Below are 19,364 nucleotides of genomic sequence, written 5' to 3' on the forward strand. Positions count from 1 at the left end.
TTTTCATTTATTTATTTATTTTATTTTAACATCTTTATTGGAATATAATTGCTTTACACTGTTGTGTTAGTTTCTGCTGTATAACAAAGTGAATCAGCTATATGCATACATATATCCCCATATCCCCTCCCTCTTGCATCTCACACCCACACTCACTATCTTACCCCTCTAGGTGGTCACAAAGCACCAAGCTGATCTCCTGTGCTATGTGGCTGCTTCCTACTAGCTATCTATTTTACATTTGGTACTGTATATATGTCAATGCTACTTTCACTTCGTCCCAGCTTATCCGTGCCCCTTCCCGTGTCCTCAAGTTCATTCTTTACATCTGTGTCTTTATTCCTGTCCTGCCCCTAGGTTCACCAGAACATTTTTTTTTAAATTCCATATATCTGTGTTAGCATACAGTATTTGTTTTTCTCTTTCTGACTTACTTCACTCTATATGACAGTCTCAAGGTCCATCCACCTCGTGACAAATAACTCAATTTCTTTTTTTTTTATGGCTGAGTAATATTCTATTGTATATATGTGCCACATGTTCTTTATCCATTCATCTGTCGATGGACATTTAGGTTGCTTCCATGTCCTGGCTATTGTAAATAGTGCTGCAAGGAACATTGTGATACATGACTCTTTTTGAATTATGGTTTTCTCAGGGTATATGCCCAGTAGTGGGATTGCTGGGTCATATGGTAGTTTTATTTTTAGTTTTTTAAGGAACCTCCATACTGTTCTCCACAGTGGCTGTATCAATTTACATTCCCATTAACAGTGCAAGAGGGTTCCCTTTTCTCCACACCCTCTCCAGCATTTATTGTTTGTAGATTTTTTGATGATAGCCATTCTGACTGGTGTGACATGATACCTCATTTGTACTTTTGATTTGCATTTCTCTAATGATTAGTGATGTTGAGCATCCTTTCATGTGTTTGTTGGCAATCTGTATATCTTCTTTGTAGAAATGTCTATTTAGGCCTTCTGCCCATTTTTGGATTGGGTTTTTGTTTTTCTGATATTGAGCTGCATGAGCTGCTTGTATATTTTGAAGATTAATCCTGTGTCAGTTGCTTTGTTTGCAAAGATTTTCTCCCATTCTGAGGGTTGTCTTTTCATCTTGTTTATGGTTTTGTTTGTGGTCAAAAGGTTTTAAGTTTCATTAGGTCTCATTAGTTCATTTTTGTTTTTATTTCCATTTCTCTAGGAGGTGGGTCAAAAAGGATCTTGCTGTGATTTATATCATAGAGTGTTCTATGTTTTCCTCTAAGAGTTTTATACTGTCTGCCTTACATTTAGGTCTTTAATCGATTTTCGGTTTATTTTTGTATATAGTATTAGGAAGTGTTCTAATTTCATTCTTTTACATGTAGCTGTCCAGTTTTCCCAGCACCACTTATTGAAGAGACTGTCTTTTCTCCATTGTATATTCTTACCTCCTTTATCAATGATAAGGTTACCATAGGTACATGGGTTTATCTCTGGGCTTTCTATCCTGTTCCATTGATCTATATTTCTGTTTTAATGCCAGTACCATACTGTCTTGATGACTGTAGCTTGGAAGTATAGTCTGAAGTCAGGGAGCCTGATTCCTCCAGCTCCACTTTTCTTTCTCAAGATTGCTTTGGCTATTTGGGTCTTTTGTGTTTCCATAACAACTGTGCAATTTTCTTTTCTAGTTCTGTGAAAAATGCCATTGGTAGTTTGATAGGGATTGCATGAATCTGTAGATTGCTTTGGGTAGCATAGTCATTTTCACAATGTTGATTCTTCCAATCCAAGAACATAGTATACCACTCCATCTGTTTGTATCTTTTTTATTTTATTTTATTTTTTTTCATCAGTTTCTTACAGTATTCTGCATACAGGTCTTTTGTCTCCTTAGGTAGGTTTATTTGTAGGTATTTTATTCTTTTGTTGCAGTGGTAAATTGGAGTGTTTCCTTAATTTCTCTTTCAGATATTTCATCATTAGTGTATAGGAATGCAAGAGATTTCTGTGCATTAATTTCTTATCCTACTACTCTACTATATTCATTGATTAGCTCCAATAGTTTTCTGTTAGCCTCTTTAGTATCACGTCACCTGCAAACAGTGACAGCTTTACTTCTTTTCTGGTTTGGATTCCTTTTATTTCTTTTTCTTCTCTGATTGCTGTGGCTAAAACTTCCAAAACTATGTTGAATAATAGTGGTGAGAGTGGGCAACCTTGTCTTTTTCCTGATCTTAGAGGAAATGGTTTCAGTGTCTCACCATTGAGAATGGTGTTGGCTGTGGTTTTGTCATATATGCCCTTTATTATGTTGAGGAAGGTTCTCTCTATACCTACTTTCTGGAGAGTTTTAATATAAATTGTCATTAAATTTTGTCAAAAGATTTTCTGCATCTACTGATATTATCATGTGGTTTTTATCCTTCAATTTGTTGATACGTTGTATCACATTGATTAATTTCCATATATTGAAGAGTCCTTACATTCCTGGGATAAGCCCCATGTGATCACAGTGTATGATCCTTTTAATGTGCTGCTGGAATCTGTTTGCTAATATTTTGTTGAGGATTTTTGCATCTATCTTCATCAGAGATATTGGCCTGTAGTTCTCTTTTCTTGTGAAAATTTTTTCTGGTTTTGTTATCAGGGTTATGGTGGCCTTGCATAATGTTTTTAAGTGTGTTCCTTCCTCTGCTATTTTTTGGAAGAATTTGAGAAGGATAAGTATTAGCTCTTCTGTAAGTGTTTGATAGAATTTGCCCATGAAGCTGTCTGGTCCATGGATTTTGTTTGTTGGAAGATATTTAATAACAGTTTCAATTTCAGTGTTTGTGATTGGTCTGTTTATATTTTCTATCTCTTCCTGATTCAGTCTCAGAAAATTGTGTTTTGCTAAGAATTTGTCCATTTCTTCCAGGTTTTCAATTTTATTGGCATATAATTGCTGGTAGTAATCTCTCATGATCCTTTGTATTTCTGCAGTGTCATTTGTTACTTCTCCTTTTTCATTTCTAATTCTGTTGACTTGAGCCTTCTCCCTTTTTTCTTAATGAGTCTGGCTAGTGATTTATCATTTTTTTTTTATCTTCTCAAAGAACCAGCTTTTAGTTTTGTTGATCTTTGCTATCGTTTTCTCCATTTCTTTTTCATTTATTTCTGATCTTATTTTATGATTTCTTTACTTCTGTTAACTTAGGGTGTTTTTTTGTTTTTCTTTCTCTAATTGCTTTATGTGTGAGGTTCGGTTGTTTATTAGAGATGTTTCTTGTTTCTTATGGTAGGATTGTATTGCTATAAACCTCCCACTTAGAACTGCTTTTGCTGCATCCCATAGGTTTTAGGTCATCATGTTTTCACTGTCATCTGTTTCTAGGGTATTTTTAATTTCCTCTTTGGTTTCTTCAGTGATCGCTTGGTTATTTAGTAGCATATTGCTTAGCCTCCACGTGTTTGTATTTTTTACAGATTTTTTCCTGTAATTGATATCTAGTCTCATAGCTTTGTTGTTGGAAAAGACACGATATGATTTCAATTTTCTTAAATTACCAAAGCTTGATTTGTGACCCAAGATATGATCTACCTTGGAGAATGTTTCATAAGCACTTGAGAAGAAAGTCTATTCTGTTTTTTTTTTATAAAATGTCCTATAAATAAAAATTAAGTCCATCTTCTTTAATGTGTCATTTAAAGCTTGTGTTTCCTTATTTATTTTCATTTTGGATGATCTGTCCACTGGTGAAAGTGGGGTGTTGAGGTCCGCTACTATTACTGTGTTACTGTCGATTTCCCCTTTTATGGCTGTTAGCATTTGTCTTATGTATTGATGTGCTCCTATGTGGCAGCATAAATATTTACAATTGTTATATCTTCTTCTTGGATTGATCCCTTGATGAGTATGTACTGTCCTTTTTGTCTCTTGTAATAGTCTTTGTTTTATATTGTATTTTGTCTGATATGAGAATTGCTACCTCAGCTTTCTTTTGATTTCCATTTGTATGGAATATCTTTTTTTCATCCCCTCACTTTCAGTCTGTATGTGTCCCTAGGTCTGGAGTGGGTCTCTTGTAGACAGCATATGTACGGGTCTTGTTTTTGTATCCATTCAGCCAGTGTATGACTTTGGGTTAGAGCATTTAATCCATTTACATTTAAGGTAATTGATCATGTGTATGTTCCTATTATCATTTTCTTAATTGTTTTGCCTTTTCTTTTCTGTCTGTCTTTTCCTTCTCTTGTGCTTCCTGCCTAGAGAAGTTTCTTTAGCATTTGCTGTAAAGCTGATTTGGTGGTGCTGAATTCTCTTAGGTTTTGCTTATCTGTAAAGGTTTTAATTTCTCCTTTGAATCTGAATGAGATTCTTGTTGAGTAGAGTAATCTTGGTTGTCGGCTTTTCCCTTTCATCACTTTAAATATGTCCTGCCCTCCCTTCTGGCTTGCAGATTTTCTGCTGAAAAATCAGCTGTTAACCTTATGGGGATTTCCTTTTATGTTATTGTTTTTTCCCTTGCTGCTTTTAATATTTTTTCTTTGTATTTAATTTTTGATAGTTTGATTAATATGTGTGTCTTCATGTTTCTCTTTGGGTTTATCCTGTATGGTACTCTCTGTGCTTCTTGGACTTTCTGACTATTTCCTTTCCTATGTTAGGGAAGTTTTAATATATAATCTCTTCAAATATTTTCTCAGACACTTTCTTTTTCTCTTCTTCTTCTGCAACCCCTATAATTCAAATATTGACACATTTAATATTGTCCCAGATGTCTCTGAGACTGTTCTCAATTCTTTTCATTCTTTTTTCTTTGTTCTGCTCCCTGGCAGTTATTTCCATCATTTTATCTTCTAGCTCACTCATCTGTTCTTCTGCCTCAGTTATTCTGTTATTGATTCCTTCCAGAGTATTTTTAATTTCAGTAATTGTGTTTTTCATCACTGTTTATCTGCTCTTTAGTTCTTCTGTATCCTTGTTAAATGTTTCTTGTATTTTCTCCATTCTGTTTCTGAGATTTTGGATCATCCTTATTATCATTGCTCTGAATTCCTTTACAGGTAGGTTACCTATTTCATCTTAATTCATGTGGTCTTTTAGGTTTTTACCTTGTTCCTTCATCTGTAACATATTTTTCTGTCATTTCATTTTTTTTTTTTTTTTTTTTTTTTTTTTTTTTGATGAGTAGTGTGTATTCCTGTGTTACTTTGTTTGGCCTGAGACCTCCAGCACTGGAATTTGCAGGCAGTTGGATAGAGCTGGGTCTTGATGCTGAGATGAGGACCTCTGGGAGGCCTCACTCCAATTGATATTCCCTGGAGTCTGAGGTTTTCTGTTAGTCCAGTGGTTTGGACTCCAAGCTCCCACCACAGGAGCTCAGGCCCGACATCAGGCCTGGAAACCAAGATTCTGCAAGCTTTGTGGCCTGATAAAAAAATAAAATAAAATAAAGAAAAGGAAGAAAGAAAGAAAAAAGGAGCTGTAAATATCAAAGAATACAAAATAAAATAAAATTAGAAAGGTAAAAATATATTAGGAAAACTGAAACTATAATTGAAACAACTGCAACAAGGTAAAATAAAACCACAACAGAAAAAAAAAAAAAAAAGGAAGAGGGACTGAACAAGCCAAAAGGAGAGAACAATAACAAAGTATAAAAAATAAACTAAAATTAAAAAATAAAAGATTTATTAGGAAAAATAAAAATATAAAGGAATCAACAGCAATGAATCAACAAAGTAAAACAGAATCCCTATCTAAAAGATGAAAAAATAAAAAAAATAAAAACAAAGCCTTGACTATTTGGGAAGAGTTTAGGTAGGTATGGAACTTAGGCAGGGGTGGGGTTTAGTGTGGGGTGGGACCTAGGTGGGTGGGTGGATGACTTTTGAACCTGGGGCAGGGCCTCTGCTTAGGACTTTCATGGAAGGGGAGAGGCAGCATCTCCAAAGTAAGACCTCCGGAGTGTGGAGTTCTGGAGCTTCGAGGTAGGGTCCTGACTGAGGGTGTGTGCATGAGGTTTAGGCCCAGCTGTCTGGAGGGTTTCTCCAAGCATAGAGGTAAGGCCCTGAGTGGGGTTTAGGGGCAGGGCTTGGGCTCTATGCAGCAGGAGGGAGGCTCCAAGGGCAGAGGAATAGGTCCATGAGCCCTACAGGCTTCCCAGTGCCTAAGTGGACAGGGAGAGCACTGGCCCCATTCCCTTCTGTTCCTTCACGGCCCCCCACTATCTCCCCCAGGGTCTTCTCCATCACCGCTGGACCCCTAACCATGGGTGAGTTCCTCTGGGTATAGAAATTCCTCCTCTCCCCCTGCCACCCCTTAGGGGTGCTGATTCCTGAGTTCTGACCTTTACTTTTGCTCCCTCTTCCCTCCCTCCCACTCCCTTTGGACCTGCAGCTGGAGGGGGCTTAGTTGTGTAGAGGATCAGGCCCAGGATTTCAGCAGGTTCCTGGGGGCCCAAGAGGGCAGGGGAAACCTGGCCACACTCCCATTTGATCCTCTGCCCTCCCAATGGTCCCCCAATTTCCCCCTTTGGGTGTGGGATCCCTTCCCCTCCCCTTCCCCTCCTCCTATCTCGCCTCCACTTCTCCTCCCTCTTCACTCTCCCCATGCTCCACATCCTACCCGGTCACTGGGGTTCCTCCCGTCCCCTTAGGTGTCTGTGGTCCCTCACCGGTGCCTGGTAGGTGCCCTATTTGTGAGGAGACGCAAATTCTGTGTCCTCCTAGTATGCCATCTTGACTCTGCCCCCAACATGATTACTTTTAAATACTCAAATCTGCAAGTAAAATTATTGTGAGTACCTAAGAAATTTGTCCTTTAAACAGCATATAATTCTATAGGTAAATATCACTACTTCTCACAATTAGATTTATGTTCCAGCTCACTTTCTTCAAGCATTATGACAACTCTCTTGAAAGGGAAGGTCACTCTGAGTTTGAAAGAATCATATTCTGATGACAGTTCAGGCAAATATCTGGTGAAATCAGACAATTGAATCCTCCTTTAATAACTGGGGAGATGGTACACATAAGACCAACCAGAAATTTTGACCTAGATATTAGTTCCATATGTTCCAAGCTGCAGGGTCTGATGGATTCTTATACTCTTTTACATAAAAATATCAGGGTTCCTATGGAGTTCCTATGTAAACTATTTTTCTGAATTTATTTCACCACCCAAAAAGTATATCTAACATTACTCATGATAATTACTGAACCTTCTGTACAAAGCTGGATGGAATATTTAGGTCTTTTTTTTTTTATAACCTTTGGAGTATGGATTCCTGATTGGAGTATTTCCAATATTTACCAAAAGCCCTTGAATGTGAATTCCTGATTAAAGTACTTCAAATGTTAACTAACAACTCTTAGATGGGTACTTAGGTCTAATTTGTATAAAAGCACATTCAACTAATTCCAACAAAATATTGTTAAAGTAAGTAATATTATATTGGATATCATTAATATTTTATGTTTCATATTTTTCATATTGAATAATGAATTTGGACTTACTTAAAGTCTTGAGTTTGTCACTACCATATAAGCTTTTATAGATTTATTCAGTAAAAATTTCTTCTGTAGGCATCTTCTTACAGTTTGAAGAGATGACTTCTAGCAGATAGGCTTAGAAGAGGGTTTTTCTTCACAGAATATTTCATAGGTCAGCCTCACCCTATCTAGTCTTTAGCTTTCATTGTTGATATCTCCTTATTTTCTCCATTGTCTGATACTATTTTAAGTATAGAGGAAAGATTTGAAGACTGGATGAGATTGAAGTTGATCTGAGTAAACAAGCTTCATTCGGCATAAAAAAAGAAAAAATGTGATAGAGATGTTAAACATGAGTAAATTTAAATTTAGTTGATTTTTATTTTAAATTATATATCAAATGCCAGAAGTATAGAAATGGGAAATATACATCAAAATAGTCAGTTATCTTATGAAAGGCCTACAAGTATTCTTTTTTATACACTGCCTGAAAGAACTAAAAAACAACAACAAAATAAACATTTTTTAAAGTGCTGCATCAGCTCTTAAAGCAGACGGTGCTGACATTTTGAAGTGTGAAAGGGAGATTAAATTTGGATAGAGAGACAGGATGCTAAGAAAATCTAAATACTTTCTTGGCAGATAAAAAAAATCTCTTTACAGTTTCCTGTTGCTATTCTCTTTTTGCAAAATTATCTACACACCTACTAGTTTTCTTAAGAAAAGCAGACAATTGAGAAACAACATTTGAATAAGAGTGGTTGAAATATTATGAGGGCATTTTTTAAAGGAAATATTTGGGAAAAGATAATTTTCGAAGGCAGTAGTGAGGCAAAATTATCACGGAAGAATTAGCATACTTTGCTGAAAAGCTGCTTTCAGATTGCTTTATATTTACTTTGCTGTGCCCTTGAAATTTTTATTTTTCATTTTCTTTACAAAGTTATTTCACTAGGTTACTGGTTTAGACAGGCTACCTAGAACTCTAATAATGGTGGAGTATGCATAATAATGATTTCATACATGAGAGGGAGTAGGTGGAGATGGACAGCCATGGACTTTCATTTACCTCTAGTTATTTTCTCAAACGGACAATTTCATTAAACCTGAAAGTTCCATCTTTTTAGTAACTTTTTCAAATTGAGTAAATGTCTCTGGAAAGAACTTCTGTGACACATGCACACACACATACATACACACACATGTGTGTGTGTTGCTAAAGAAAGACTAGTTTGCAATCAGTACACTTATATCCTCTAAAAAGTAAGAAATATTTTCCTACCTTATGGACAGAGAAAGTATAGTCGGTGACAGCTATTTTGGTTTTTATTTCCAAATATCAATTCTCTGTCTTCTAAGACAAACAAGGATATTCCCTGGAACTCTTTGACTTCTAGGTTTGCAAGCTGTCTAAAGGTGAGTCTGGCACATTAGCAGCCATTTTGGCACCAAAAAGTGAGAGGAAACTAGAGAATTAAGTCAGTGTAAAGAAACCAGAAGTGATAACACAAAGAGAGGGATAGAGTAACAGAAAAACACTGGGTCTTGATGAAATAGTTTGAGCACCCAAACAAAAAATATCTATTCCTAGAACTTTTATTTACATAAAAGAAGTTTTCCTTATTTACTTACATGAACTTTAATAAGAATTAGTCACTTAAAAATGAAAGATCTGGTCTATATGAAAATAGCTACTCAGATGACTGAACCATGATCTTTTTTAGAAACTTGTGTTATCCCCAGCTTTTACTAACCCAATACATGAGTCCTTTTTCATCCTCACCTTTACCATTTGAGTAGTGCTGTGTTAGCTGCCCTCCTTCATTTGTAGAGTTGTAGAGAGCATTTCTTGGGATTCTACAATGATATATTTTGCTTAGAATAGAATGGGATACATTTGACTCTGCTTTTCTTTAAAACTCTAGAAGTGTAAAATGTTTTATTTTTCTGATCTTTATAATATATATTTTCTCATTTTGAAAATCCACCTTCCTTTGCTGCATAAACTCCCCATAAGTCAGTTTCCATTTTCAAAATTAAATATATGCTATAAATTATAAATACTCCAGTTGTAGAGAAAATACAATTAAAAGAGGTAATACTAATATTTAATATTCTTTTGAAATTGTGAGAAATTAATTGCTTTTGAAAAACTTAAATAAAAAATGTTTATCATTAAAAGAAAATAAACTTTTGGTTGTTGTTACTGTTCTATCTCTTTTTCAGGTCTTTCTACACGGGCATTCAAATTCAAAATATGTTTGCTCTCATGTTTGAAGAAAGTCAACATCATGAAAGACAGTTCTAAAAATAATTTTTCTGTTTTTTTTTAAAAATAGTTTTGTTTTAATACCTTGTCTTTATCAAAGGTAATTCATTGAGAAACTGGGTGATCTGATTTGAATGCCTCTTACTAAGAGAAGGAAAGGCTATATGTGTTTGCCTCATTTTGGAAGAGGGAAAGAATATGTGTATTTGTTTTGTTGTGTTTGTTATTTTATTTACTTCTGCCTTTTACACTTTCTAAATTACCAGCTACTAAGGAAATATGTTGTTAAATGGGACCTTGGACTGAGATTTATTGTATCTGTCATTACCATGGTTGAGAAGCACAAGCATAATGTCCAGTTTTGCTTTGAAGGCCTGGATGCCCTGGTGTCAGCCACTGAACTGATTGAAAGCAGGTCATTGGTCATGACCTTCACCACAGCTGTAGTGGGGCTAGTGTTATGTGTAAGGAGTGGCTAATATGGAGGCACAGTATGTTCTCATCAAAGATGTGTGTCTGAAGGAAACATCTATGATGTCCTGAGAAAAAGCCTGTTAAAGGTGACATACAGATAAAGATGACACCAGGTGAGTATCAGGTATATCATCAACCCTACCATGAATGCCAGGATGACCATGGATGATGCAGTGCAGAACAGATTGGAAGAACCAAAGCTTCATGAGAAGTTGAAAAAGAGGATGCAACAAGTTACAAGGTTCCCCTACTCTATAGAGAACATCTTTCTATTCCAGGCTCTAAAGAAAGACCTGCCCAGAGGCCAGAACCTGCATCTGCTGGATGCCTAGTTGTATAAAGGTAGCATCATGGATCCTCCATGTCCCTGGCCCTCACTTGTGCTAGGTAATGAGAAGACAAGAAATGTTCTGTCAGTGTCCATTGACAATGCCAAGGAATACTATAACCCCATCATGCAGGAGCAGGTCATGTACAGTCAGCTCCAATAGTGGTCCTACACCGACAAGCTGACAAACTGACAGGGCTGAGCCTGCAGCCCCTCTCAGAAGGCCATCCAGGCCCAAAAGGGGAGTTCTACATTGACATCCAAGTGTGCGTCCTTCAAGAAGCCTCAGTTGGCAGCTTCACTCACACACACATACACATACAAATCTAAATATTGCTAGGCAATTATTTCATCTCCACATTAAGATAAGGTTTGTCTAGTGTTGCACAATTAATTAGAAAAAATTCTGGACAAGGATCCAAGTGAGTATGCCCAGTTTAAAAAAGCTATCTCACTTTTCCTATAAAGGACATTGTATAAATGTGATTATCAGGACCTAGAAAGTAAAGTAGTCAGAGTGCAGGTTTCTGATGCCACCAAAATATCTTTCCTTCTTTCATGTCTGCTACCCACAGCCAGGCAGTCAGTGTACTCCAGTTATCTTCTTCTATCTTTATGTAGAAACTAGAACCTCAGTGTAGAAGGTGAAAAAGCCATGTGAAAGTGTCAATATTTAGGACTTAGTATATTACCTCTACTATAAGTACTTGCACTGGGAAATAATTATGTTAATACTATTATATATATGTGTATATATATATATATATATATATATATATATGTTTTGCAGTTAATGGGTACTTTCTAAATTCTATAAATACTTCAACAGCGTTGTCTGATTTTTCACTCTTCATAAAAGTTATTTTCCAAAAGAAAAACAAATTTTTACCTGTTCCTTACACTCTGTTTTCTGCTTGTAAACCATCTGTAGTGGGTATTTTTTATTGCATTATACCGCACAGTAGTTTTTACACACTCTACTCTTATTTGAAGAAAGTCCCATACCATGGATCCTACCTCCACAAAGTGGAAGGCAAAATTCAATTTTTAGTCTCTTTTGTACCTAAAATACAATCATGTGCCTGATCTAGGCCCTGTTATTCAGAGAAACCTTTATGAGACTTCAATTAAGAAGAGAGCACTGTTGTGAAGTGCTATCATATAAAAGGAAATCGATAAATACTTGTTTCCTTAAAGTCACAATGGTTGGTAAATGCTCATATCAAATTTTTAAATGTTGAAGAATGAAAAAATAATGAAAAGTATAGACATAATTAACATTGTATGGCAATATATCATTATTTGGATTGATTAATAATTTATACTTAATTATGTTTTTAATGTGTGATAATTAGATGAATATACCAGGCAATTTATATGACTGTGAGAATTATTGTAATTTATAGCCAAATAAAATATTTTTAGAAACAACCTTGGACATGGGAGAAAGCAAGTAATTATGAGTGAGATTCCATACTAATTGGAATAATTGACTGCAAAACAGTGGTATCCCATAATTACAGAAGAGTTTTAACATTGATTGGGATAGAATGTATAGAGATTAAAAGAAGTATTGTGTTCTTATTCAATGTGTATAATATATAAGTGCATATGTTTAAATGTGTCTGCATATACTGTTAACCCATTTATCTTCTTAGGAATTGTAAGCCATAGAGATGAATTCTTTTAAAATTTGTCATCTTAAATATTTTCACTTTCAAAATATGAAAAATTTAAGCCAATGAATATATTACCTTTCTATTGCTGCATAACACATTAACTCAAAACACTGTGACTTAAGGCAATCATTGTTTATCATCTTGTTCAGTGTCTGTGGGTGATAAATTGAGGAGCAAGTTATCTGGTCCTTCTGACTCAGGAGCATTAATGAGGTTGCAGTAAGATGTGAGCTGGGGCTGCAGTCATCAAAAGTCTTGCCTGAAGCTGAAAGATTTCCTTCCAAAGCGGTCTTTCTTATCACTGACAATTATTGTTGTCTATGTTGGCTGCAGGTGGAAAGTCTCAGCTCTTCTCCATTTGTGTGCCCTCTCTGTAGCATTGAGTAGCTTCACGGCATGGCATCTGGCTTCCTCCAGGATGAGCAATCCAAGAGAACAAGGCAAAAGTTGCAATATCTTTAATGACTGCTCCTGGGAAGTTATACACCTTCACTTTAAAAATGTTGACCACATAGGTCAGTTTTGATTCACTGTGGAAAGTCACTACTGAAAGGCATAAATACATGGAAGCAGTGATTATCAGGGACAATTTTGGAAGCTAGCTAACACAATGGAAAATAAACAATTATTTCACTAAACAAAAGTAAGTTGTTACTTTGAATCTTAGTTTTCATGATTTGTTTTTAATCACCAGATAATAATAACCATATAAATTTACCTACAGTAGCATTGTGTTCTATTGCATTATATAGTATTGCATTTATTGTTTGCTTTTTGGGGGAGAGGGGTTGATAACTTTTAGCACATCTGTGTAAAAGTTTATCATTAGCACTAAATACAAAATTTAATAAAGACTTTAACCACTCATGTTACTTACTGATAAAGATCCCAGGATGTATCTTGACAGATATTTTGGAGTTAGGTATTAGTAATGGTGGGAATAAAACCAGGATTTTCTAAATTACCAACTTTTTATGCATAGAAGAATGTTTGTTTATTAAAATAACATATTTTAAAAATAATTATAAGAGTGCTTAGTTTCCCTCATATATATCCTTTTTAATTTCCTTTCTCAATTATTGTTATTCCTTCATTCATTACTCAATTATAAATTCAAAAAACCTCACTTCCATAGTATATAAAATGTGAAGTGCACATAGATGTTAGGTGCATACAGTATAAGTTTTAAGGAATATTTATCAAAGTCTAATAACAAATGCCTAGCAGTTTTTGCCTAAAAGGGCTCTTGGATTGGTTGCAGAATAAAGATATATATGCAAAAACATGTAGTTAAGCAATCATATAGTTTATTTTACTGAAAATTGCAAAATTATCTGATTTAAGATACTGTTCTCTTCCCTCACATCTAGGAGAGATGCCAAACTGTCACTATCCTAAGTTAAAAAGAAGAGGAAGATAATGGGAGCTAAATAATTCTTCAGTTATCTAATCACTCTCCAGTGTTAGGGAGTCAGTGGGAACTGTTCTCTTCAATAGTTAAACAAGGAGAAGGTGGAGGGGAAAACGTGCATAAAAAGTAGCCTTTATAACTGTGGTATAATTTATATATATATATGCATATATGTGATTAAATATATATATATTCATACATGTATATGTATACGTGTATGTGTATATATATATATTTGATTTTTGTCCTAGAGTTGGTTCTTGGCAAAGAGTTTCTAAAACTCCTGAATTTCCTGAGTGATAGGAGCGACTTTTGCGATTCATAAGAGGCCATTTTCAAACACACCTAAGTTTGTGCTAATGAAGTGACTCTTCAGAGAGTCTCTAGGTAGCTTCTAAATGGGGGCTGGGCACCAGAATCACCAATCATGTGATTTAGAAGGTAGGAATTTTTAGTCCTAGTCCCCACCCCCCAACTTTTGTGGAGTCCAGAGGGCCTGCAGATTGAATTCAATCATCAATGGTCAATGACCTCACCAATCAAGACTGTGTAATGGAACTTCGCATAAAACCCATAAACAACAGGATTTGGGAAGTTTCTGTGTTGATGAATACAACAAAGTTCTGGTAAGGTTGTGCAATTCCAACCCCCCATCCCACCATACCTTGCCCGATAGATCTCTTCCTAAGTTGTATCCTTTATAATAAACTGAAATAGTAAATAAAACACTTTCCTGAATTCTGTGAGTCAGCCAACCAGAAGTGTGGGTAGGCTGGCACTTCATTTAGACTGGCTTTATAAGTAGGGGCAGTCTTATAGGACTGAGACTTTAACCTACAGAGTTTGCACTAACTTCAAGTTTTAGCGTCAGAATTGCACTGAATTGTTGGACACCCAATTGATGTCAGAGAATTGGAGAAATGGTGTGGAAAAATACCATGTGTTTGATGTCAGAAAAAGCCACACGTTTGGTGTAAAAAAAAAAAAAAGATATAGCAATAATATTTATTCAACTATTTTTTATTTAAATCTAGTAACCCTCCAATTTTTTACAGATTGTTCATGTTATGGTTGCTTATCTTCTGAGGATTTTTGATAAAGAAAAAATGCATCATGGATTTAGAAAAGTTAATTGAAGAAATTTAGGTTACAAATGTTGAGAATAGATTCTAGAGAGGAATGAGATGAAGAATTAGAGCAGTATTTTAGGGGAAAGGCAAAAAGAAAAGGATGGGTGAGAGGACCTGTCATTTAGGCGAGCCATGCAGTCTTTCTTACAACTAAAGAAAGCAAGGTAAATTTGTTCCTTACCTATGTTGGAAAATAATGAGGAACTTCTAAAAGCAGCCAGAGGAAGAGTATAAAACAACAGCAAAAATATATTTCTGTTTAAAATGAACTAATCACTGCTGGGGATGTGGGTATTTGGAAAAAAATCTCAAACAAGGCTAAAGACCAGTAGGAGAATAAGTGCTACTTTGAATTAAATTTATAAATCTGAAAAGCATTAAAATATTTGGAAGTCACTTTTGAAACATAAATCTAATCATAGGAGTTTATGAAATTTGCAAATGCATACAACATACACTTCAAAACTAAGCCACCTACTTTACTGGTAGAATTTTAGATTCAAGCACTGATTTTCAATTTACTAGCTCCATTTGCCTGGACATGAACACCTCAAACGCTTTCATCTGCTATTCCAGAGGGGGAAAAAAAAAGAAAAAAATCCTTCTTTATACAATTCACTGCTTCCCGAGTAGTAAAATGCATGGTTATACAGTAAGGTAGGAAATAGTTAAAAATCACTTATATCATAAATTTACTTTAGGAATAAGTTTTATAGCTTCTTACATGCCCCATTTTCCCCCAAGACCTAAGGTCAGTTTGTCTCATCCTGGTAGAAGCTAAAAGATAGTAGAATCCAAGTAAATCAATGTTCAAGCTACCAATAAAAAAGCAATGTGCAGCCAGCAGACTGGCTGCTTAAAACTTCAAAGATCAGTTGTATATTTCACCTACATATAGGAGAATTAAATTTCTTCTTATATTTTTATGTTTTCTCTCAGTATTTGATAATTTTTAGGACACCGTTAATTTACATTTTAAAGCAATAATATGCTGCAAGGAAAAATATTGTCAGCAATTAATGATCTAGAGTTTACCTTTCTAAATGCTAGACCATTTTGTCTCTTGCAAGAAAAAAAATACTATTGCAATTAGTAATTATTTTTCATCACAACTTTGATTCTTAATAAAAAGTATATAACAAGTTTCAAGATTTTTGAATATTTTATTTCTCTTCACATGACTTCAAAGTGTATTTTATTATTTCTCTTTTGTGTATGAGAATAGAGATTCATTTTTACATTTTCATTTACTCAAAAATAAGATGTGAATTGAGTTTTGTATCAATCAGAATTCTCTAGAGAGACAGAACCAATAGGAAATACATAAAGAAATTCATTATAAGGAATTGACTCATAAGATTGTGGAGGCTGAGAAGTCCCATGATCTGCCATTTGCAAGCTGGAGACACAGAAAATTTGGTGGTTTAGTTCCAGGTCAAATCTGAAGGCCTGAGAACCAACAGAGCCTATTGTATAAGTTCTAGTTCAAGTCCTAAAGCTGAAAACTAGGGGTTCTGATGGTTTAAATCTTAGTCCAAAATCAGAAGAAAACCTGCTTAGTTAGGCAGAGAGCATAAATTCTCCCTTCCTCCATCTTTTAGTTCTATTCAGGCCCTCAGAGTATTGGGTGAAGAAATAGGAAGGCAGAAAAATGAATGAAAGGTAAGAAAATTTTGATATAAGACCTGTATTAAGAAAGTTTAATAGATAATATATACTTATTCTTTGACAATTTAGTTAAGTGCCTAACATTCTAATCTATTTAAAATAAATTGGATTTTGTAATGATTCATGAAGTAAACTGGAATTTATTAACTTATATATTTCTTAATTTAGTAGTGATAGGTTTTCTTGAGATATTCATAAGAATTAATTAATAATGATTGTGATAGTGGAGAAATACCAATTATAATAATCTGAACATGAAAAATATTTAACCACATCATATCTTAAGTTTGAATTTTTAAAGTATCAATATGAAATTAAAATGATATTAATATTGATAATAAATGTTCACTTAGAACCTTCTTTGTCTTGTGGAATTTATTTCCCCTATCTTCAATCTCCAAGTCCTTCAAGTGAACCAGAAGTATTTCCACTTTGTACTAGGAGAATGTGGGCTTAAAGAAGATCAATAACTTGCTCACTGTTGCCCAGGAGGTGGAAGAGCTGAGATTTGAATGTAAGAGTCTCTGGCTCCAAAGGCTATGACTTCTCCTGCTATTGAATTTTCTCCTTTCCTAAAATTATTCTATATTTCTGGGATTTTTAAAGGTTAATAAAGAATACCTCTTCTTTCCACTTTGGTTTAGAATCATTTTAGTAATAAAGCACAGCAGGTAGAATAAAGGAGATCAAGATATCAGCTTCGGAAAATATGGTTGCATTTAAATGGTAAAATAGGCTTCCTTAAACTTCACCTCTGAAGTGGAGAGATTCTCAAACTCAATGAGAGACAAAAGTGGCCTTCACAGGGAGAGTACCTCCCCACTAAGCCCATCACAGAGTGTAGGGCTGTACTATCTGCCTTCTCTGCAGGCAGATTGACCTCATCAATGAGAAAAGGAAAGTGTGCTACCCTCATTTTTGCCTCTCATATTCACCAACCAGACAACTCATCTTTCTTCTCCTGGGTCAGAGTTAGTGAAGGATGGAAGAGAAGCCAGGCACTCCCCACAACATAGAAAAGTGAGAACCCTTGTTTAAGTGTCCCCACGATGTATTATCAGCAATGTTTGACCATCTTTAAAGAATGGTTGAATAAGGAGTTTGGTTTATTTTATAGCTTAGCTTGTTTTAATATAAGATCCTAATAACTACAATATAATATAATATTATATATAACATAATATAACATAAGAATATAATATAAATAAATATCAGAATGTCATTAATTTAATTTTGAGAGGGATGAAAATATTACATTTTGGAATATATTCAGATAAATTGATTTTTTAAAGTTTGGAATATATTCTTCTAATTCTTATTTAAAATAGAAGTCACATATTTAATTTTTTGAAACTCTTCCAAAGTTTCATAGAAACATTTTCAGTGACTTGAAAGTCAGTGTTAATTTTTGAAACACATCTATCACCAGGGATGGATGACCTAACTTAGATGAATTGTGATTCAAGTATTAATCTAAAATTCAAGGTTGACCTACATCAAATGTGAGAGACTCAAAGTTTGGCTAAATTTATTCATTACTTTTCCTCTTTGTATACCCTTTTACTTCCTGTTTCTGACTTGCCTTAGAAGCAGAACTGCTAGCAGTGTCAAAAAAGCTGTTTCTATGATGATTCTATATAGCTACAAACCTAAAATGTGCAAATCTCTACAAGAATATGGGTCCAGATTTTCAGCCCCAAGAAGTTTCAAATCTGGGAGAGTTTTCATAAATACCTTCCTTTTTCTGTATCACGTGATTGTTTCATCTTTTATGTTGACACAATGTATTTGGTATGACAAATATGTTCTTTATTTTCACTTATTAAAATATTCAGAAACTGATATTTATTTCACTGTATTTTGACTCTACCTTCATTCATTTCAGAATTAGCAATATGATTTTACAAAATTAATTACAAATCTCATATAGGAAAAACTATTTTCAGATACATTTTTCACATGGCTGGCTTCTAGGTGTTTTTTATATCTTGGTGGAATGTGGGAGAGGAGGACACATTCCAGCCACTATATAAAGATGTTTCAGCCACTATTACACTGTTTTAGTTCTTTCATTGAAGGGTATAACTACGTTACCATCTTTTTTTTTTATTTGTTTACTAGGGGATTACATTTCTCCCTGAACTGGAAGATAAATTGCATGCAGTCAGGAAACTTTTCTCTTTTGATCATTACTGTATGTCTTAAATAAGACCTGGAAGAGCACGTGACATGCGTCTATAGACTTTCAGCCTCTCAACAATACTGTCCACTATGCTTTTTTTTTTATCAGTTGTCATCTCATGAACCCACAAATTTAGCCACATTTCCATCTCTTCCATAACTTCATCACACACTGTATATGCTACTTTAAAACTTTCTGAGTGGCTTCATGTGCAGACTGGCAAATTTCTTCTTCCTTTTTCTCAGTGTAATATACTGTTGATTCATTATCATTGAACTCATGGCAACAACACTCTAATGCATGCCTGAGCAAAGTTTATCTAACATGTATTTTCTTTATAAGGTATACCACAACCTTCTTGTAGTTAGGAATACTAGGCAGCACTTCAGTACTCTGCTTGGGGGCCATTTTAAACAGTAAAATCATCAACAAAAAGCACAAAAATGTAACACGTGACATTAAATAGTCTATGAAAAGCACACTTGTTTAGAGTATGAGAGCTGAAATAAGAAGGCAGAGAAAACATTGATTACTTTGTTCAACCTCAGCTCTGCACATGTTTACAAATGAAGGTGAAAACACTTCACACCTCCAGTATTGATTCAGGTTATACAGGTGTATGTGCCAATTATTCTATAATATTTTTAAGAGCAGCATCTAAACTTTATTGAACTTTGTAACCCATTATCATGCACAGTACTATTACAAAGTGGAAACTCAATTTCTTATCAATGAATTGGCATGGCATAGAAGCTAGTGT

This window comes from Stenella coeruleoalba, assembly GCF_951394435.1.
Source record: "Stenella coeruleoalba genome assembly, chromosome: 4".
Lineage (NCBI taxonomy): Eukaryota > Metazoa > Chordata > Mammalia > Artiodactyla > Delphinidae > Stenella > Stenella coeruleoalba.